This window comes from Triticum aestivum, chromosome 2B (assembly GCF_018294505.1).
Source record: "Triticum aestivum cultivar Chinese Spring chromosome 2B, IWGSC CS RefSeq v2.1, whole genome shotgun sequence".
NCBI classification, from domain to species: Eukaryota; Viridiplantae; Streptophyta; class Magnoliopsida; order Poales; family Poaceae; genus Triticum; species Triticum aestivum.
Window position 1 is genome coordinate 357142539 of NC_057798.1, and position 4848 is coordinate 357147386.

General features: G+C 45.0%; 1 pseudogene; it reads left to right on the plus strand.

Annotated features, from left to right (window-relative positions):
- The first annotated feature begins 1619 nt into the window (after nucleotides 1-1619).
- LOC123041236 (ribosomal protein S2, mitochondrial-like) lies at nucleotides 1620-2685 on the plus strand (annotated as a pseudogene).
- The last annotated feature ends 2163 nt before the right edge of the window (nucleotides 2686-4848 follow it).

Below are 4848 nucleotides of genomic sequence, written 5' to 3' on the forward strand. Positions count from 1 at the left end.
TTTTCTGAGGCTTTTGAAAATTCCTCAATTCAAATTTCATTTGAATCTAAACATGATGCCCACATGGAAGCTAGCACAGGTCAGACCAGAATTAGGGATGTGACAGAGGGGGTCTGATCCTGATACATTATCGGATCTAATAGGAGGTTACTTATGCAAACCCACGGGGGATATCTAGAATCACTTTCGGCTATTATCTTCTCATGTCTTAAACCACTTCTATATAAAGTTACATAAAAAAGAATAAAAGCAGATGTGTGATATTTTGAATGGGCTTCAGTCTCAAGCGTTTGAAATAAACAAAAGGCTCTTGAGATTTCTGGAAAAGAATCATCAATGTTTAGTTGAGTGTGGGCTTCTTTTACCAAATGCTCTGGCTCGCGTGAATCCGACAGAAGCCTCAGACATATTGAGGGAGTGCTACTTCAATAACGTCGAAAGTATTGAGAATGCTTGTAGCTATAACATAATGTTAAATAAATTATGAAAATAGGTGCAGCAGGCTAGTTATGAATATTTTGTAGTAAGACTTGCGTCAGCATATGAAGGTTATCAGTTCTATTTGCCAACATTCATGGACTTCCGTGGTAGAATCTACCGTTCAGGTGTATTGCATTTTCATGAACGTGATTTGTCAAAAAGTTTATTACTCTTTTCTGCCGGTCATCAAAACCACCTGTCGGAAAAAAAGAATCTCAGTCAACACTTAGCATGTGTTGTAGCCTTTAAGTATCAAAAGTTCTCGAACTTAGATGATGCCGTTAAATGGTATAATGAACACCAGACTGAAATGTTTACTTTGGATGAAAGTTTCATTCAATTTGATGCGCAAGCTAGTGATCCATTTTTTTCATATTCGATATCCTTTCTCAGGATGAAGGAGTGAGTAATTATCATCAGGTTCCAGTGACCCAAGATGTGAGCGCGAGTGGATATCAAATTATGATTTATCTCTTGCTTAACTTAGAAATGGGTAGGAGAATGAATCTTCTTCCATCTTAAGACGGTAAAATCCAAGATGTGTACATGTGCTTGCGGGATGAGCTTAATAAATTCTTGGATACCAGATTGAATAATGTTAGTAGTAGTAATTAGAAGAAAAAACTCATAGATTCTATGTTAACTAGAAAGTTCGTCAAAGGATTGTTTATGCCATCTCCACAGGGGTCCCTCTAGTTCATCCTCAAATGGGTTGCCCTAATCTTTATCAAAGTTTTGGTATCTAGCTTATCCAGCTATAGTATAGTATACTCCTTCCTTGCTCGATAGATCTATTTGAATCCGCTTCAAATAAATGCGTAAAATAGAGTAATTTCTTCAAAAGCCAGTTTCTTTCGAGAAGGCAGGAGGCCCATAGAGAGTTACAATAGTGCCAGTTCTTGTACGGAAGGCCATAATTTCGGTAACCTCGACTGCTCTAAGAATAATCCTGGCTAGCCGGGCACATCACATCAAAGGTAGGTCATTTGTCAATAACATGGAAAATAGCTTAGTTGGTTTCGTAAGGGAGCTATTTTCTCACATAAACCACTCCCATATTAGGTATTATATCTCGTCTTAAAGTCCCCCCCCCATTACCCATAACTTACCACCTGTATCTCCGGAACTCAAATCGCAAAATGACAATGCTTTCGATAGTTTGTACTAAATTACTTTGTACGAATGCACATCTCGGCCGTCGGGTAGCTGATCACCATTTCAAAGTCTATATTCGTAGTTCCAGAATTGGAATTGCTATTCTCAATTGAGACAAGACACTGATTTGTTTACAAAACACTCTTCATTTTATACGATCTCCCAGTCGTCAAAAAGGCCGTTCGTTCTTTTTAAAGACCAATCATTTATTTATTTATGAGATAGCGAAAGAAATGGCGAGCTATTTAAGAAATGTGAATTCTCATTGTTTCGATGATTCTCAATGGTAGATCGGGGTGTTTTTGACCAATTCCTTTGCAAATAAAAAATTCCGTTCAAGAAAGAAGAAGATCAATTTTGGGTTGAACCAACAACCTAATTGTGTGGTTATTCTGAATGTAGATAGAAAGTCTTGGGCCATACTGGAAGCTGATCGATCACAAATACCTATTCCATCCTTAGTTGATTCTACGATGCCATGGGAATCCTATAAAAGAATCACTTATCCCATCCCAGCGAATGATCCTATACAATTCGTATATCTATTTCGTCATACGATCATGAAAACAGTGATTCTTGAACAGAATGCGATTAGTAGAGAAGCGAAATCTCTCAGAGTCACTTTGAGTACGGGGAAGTCCGTACGAGGGATGAGATCCGCCTGCTACTCTACCTCTTCTTCTTCCCCAATAGACGAAGAAGAAATTAGGGCCAAGGCGCTATTGGAGATGCGGAAAAAATATCCATCTCGAGATGGCGCTGACGCTGAAGCTAATGCTCGCAAGGCAGTTTTGCAAGCAATTTCTAAAAATACTTTTTTTCATTGAGCTCATAACCTGGTTTGGGCCGATTGACTCTGAGAGCGATTGAGGGGTCGCGGGCTCATACCTTGCTTTTGCGCATAGGGTCGAAGAGACCCTAGAATTTAATGGAAAGAGCAGCGGCTCTCTGAAAGACCTCATTGATCTTAAATTGGATTTGGAAGACGCCTCTAAAAGAGAGGAGATTCTACTTCCATATTTTTCCTCAAAAAAAGAGGCAAAGTCCTAGCGCGATACAAAAAGAAATAATGGGAAAGGGTGGGGAATGATAGGTTCATAGATGTGGAGTAATCAGTTCTTCATTTATAGAGTTAGTTGGCTGGCCTACCGGCCCGCAGATGTAGAGAGGTTGACCCCACCATCCTCTTGAAGTGTGAAATCAAAGAGATTCATGTTGATGGAAGAAAGGCTAATTTCGTCAGATCCGATCCGCCTATGCCAGTTCGAGTCTGCCGAGTCGCTATCATCTGTTGCCCTAACTTTTTCTATTAGCTCATCTTGTCTGTAGTGATATTTTGCAGAAGGAGCAATTACCAGAGTGAGAAAGGTATAAAGAAGCAATGACGAAAGCTAGGGCTAGTTGTGGCTTTTTGTACTAATCTTGTTTGTTCGGTAGCTCACATCAGCAGCTTTAAAAGGAATAGAAATTGAGGCTTTTTCCACCACACCAGGGGCAGGCGTTACGCTCAAGCAGGGGAAGTCAATTTGACTACTGCTCGAGAACCTCTTTGAACAAGAAGAAGTAGCATGGCTCCAGCGGGGCAGAGACAATTGGCTACGACATGGTGACCAAAATTCAATTTTTTCCACCACTTTGCAATTGCAAGAAAAAAGAGGAATCTCACCAAGTACTTGATGAGCGATACTGGAGATCAAATAGAAGGTAATGACTTAATTGATGCACATCTTTAGGGCTATTTCTCTCATCTAGTTAATACGCAATTCTCTTCGATAAGAAGGGTTCTCTTGTGTTCTAGGGTTGATTAAGCATCTGGTGGAACAGGGATACATTGTGTGAGGCCAAATTGCCTGACGAATTGATGAATATGGCTCAATATAGACTAGTAGTAACGACTTGTAGCGGTGCAGAGTGCTCACACGCCCATATGATTTTTAGCCATTAATTCTAGCCTGTCAGCGACTAGTAAGCATCCCAAAGATGACCCAGAAGACAAGAAGGCCAAGGCCAATGAGGTGGAGCACAAGGGCCTCGCTATGCTAGCAGCAAAGCCCGAGCAGAAGCACGGCCGTGACAGCGATGAGCTGGCGAGAGACAATCGCCCATATTGCATCTTCCATAATGTCCGAACCCACAACACCAACGACTTCCTGGAGCTCAAAGCAATCCACGATGAGTGCTTGGGCCGCCGCCCGGAGCGTGGCGACCGAGGTTACGACCATGGAGGAGGCTGCGGCGGAGGCCGCTGGAACAGCTGTAACCCCCATAAGGAATGGCGCGACCAGCCTCGCGAGGATCGCTGGCATGACGAGCCTCGTGAGGGCCCCTGGCGTGACCAACCTCGTGAGACATGTCCTCAGGGTAACACCGGTCTTCCTCCGCTGCCGCCGCCAAGAAGGAACAACGACAACCATTGGGATGATGGGGCAGGGGGCTTCCAAGAGCCTCGTGCCCAGGCACCTGGCCCGTACCGTGTCTTCAAGCAATTCTCTCGTGAGGTGAACTCTGCCCCCGCCCCAAGTTTGAGGCTGCATGGCCCCTTAGGTGGTCGTAATACACCAACACCTTCGAGTCAATGACCACCCCAGGTGCGTGGCCACTGCCGGCGCGCATGCTCTGCACGCCCACCATCAGCAATGTCGCAGTCACCAAGACCCTCATTAATGGTGGCGCGGGCCTCAACGTCCTCTCCGTGGAAACATTCGACATGCTCCAAGTGCCTTACGACCAACACATGCCCACCAAGCCCTTCCCAGGAGTGACTGATGGCTACACCACACCTCTAGGGCAGGTGTGCCTCGCCGTCACCTTCGGCAAGCGCGACAACTACCACACCGAGCTCATCGACTTTGATTTCGCCCATGTCGGCCTCCCATACAACACCAACCTTGGGTACCCCGCACTTACCAAGTTAATGGAAGCGACCCACCACGGCTACAATGTCCACAAGATGCCAGGGTGCAATGGCGTCATCATGGTCGCCTGCAATGAGAAAGATGCAGTCTACTCTCTTGAGCATGCCTACCATGCTGCTGTAGCCGAGAACTCCGATGACGAGGGTGGCGTCTTGCCTCCCGAGGCCACCACAATGAAGAAGAGGCAGCTCCTCCCCAAGGGCCATCATGAGACCAAGAAACTCGTCGGTGACTCCTCTTGCTCCGTGCCTACCATTGGGGCGCCCGTTCCTCCCGCATAGAAAGGCGCGCCCGGCGC